Source organism: Triticum dicoccoides, unplaced genomic scaffold, assembly GCF_002162155.2.
Source record: "Triticum dicoccoides isolate Atlit2015 ecotype Zavitan unplaced genomic scaffold, WEW_v2.0 scaffold73622, whole genome shotgun sequence".
NCBI lineage: Eukaryota > Viridiplantae > Streptophyta > Magnoliopsida > Poales > Poaceae > Triticum > Triticum dicoccoides.
This window is the reverse complement of record NW_021295911.1, coordinates 1-905: the sequence shown is the minus strand read 5'-3', so window position 1 is coordinate 905 and position 905 is coordinate 1. Positions and strand designations below refer to the sequence as shown.

General features: G+C 47.3%; 2 non-coding genes across 2 annotated transcripts; both read left to right on the top strand.

Annotated features, from left to right (window-relative positions):
• The first annotated feature begins 189 nt into the window (after positions 1 to 189).
• On the top strand, positions 190 to 308 carry LOC119347690. Its single transcript, XR_005168500.1, has one exon. It is a non-coding gene; the product is annotated as a 5S ribosomal RNA (ribosomal RNA).
• Positions 309 to 674: 366 nt separating this feature from the next.
• On the top strand, positions 675 to 793 carry LOC119347689. Its single transcript, XR_005168499.1, has one exon. It is a non-coding gene; the product is annotated as a 5S ribosomal RNA (ribosomal RNA).
• The last annotated feature ends 112 nt before the right edge of the window (positions 794 to 905 follow it).

The window sequence follows — 905 nt, the reverse complement described above, 5'->3', positions numbered from 1 at the left end:
TGTTGCTGTGGTATGGAGGGAGGGGTGGAAACCGTGGAAAACTCGTCTCCGTGATTGAGCGGGAGAGTAAGTAGTATAGGACATTATCCATTGTTAGGGAACGGTTGTAATGGTAGTGAGAATGTAGAATCGTCTTTGGAGCGGACCTGGGAGTGGCAAGCATAAGGGACGAAGACGGGGAAACATGTCGGATGCGATCATACCAGCACTAAAGCACCGGATCCCATCAGAACTCCGAAGTTAAGCGTGCTTGGGCGAGAGTAGTACTAGGATGGGTGACCTCCTGGGAAGTCCTCGTGTTGCATTCCTTTTATAATTATTTTTTGCGCCTTGTGACAAACATATCGCACGTGCGTGATATATATTAATCCCGTTATATTATTTTTGACGTTTGCGATATGTTTAAGCTCGATGCTCATTGCTCGCGCGTCTTGAGGCGGCTTTGTGGCGCGAAGAGCGCTTTCTGAAAGGGGTGGAAAAAACTCGTGTTGCTGCGGTATGGAGGGAGGGGTGAAACCGTGGAAAACTCGTCTCCGTGATTGAGCGGGAGAGTAAGTAGTATAGGACATTATCCATTGTTAGGGAACGGTTGTAATGGTAGTGAGAATGTAGAATCGTCTTTGGAGCGGACCTGGGAGTGGCAAGCATAAGGGACGAAGACGGGGAAACATGTCGGATGCGATCATACCAGCACTAAAGCACCGGATCCCATCAGAACTCCGAAGTTAAGCGTGCTTGGGCGAGAGTAGTACTAGGATGGGTGACCTCCTGGGAAGTCCTCGTGTTGCATTCCTTTTATAATTATTTTTTGCGCCTTGTGACAAACATATCGCACGTGCGCGATATATATTAATCCCGTTATATTATTTTTGACGTTTGCGATATGTTTAAGCTCGATGCTCATT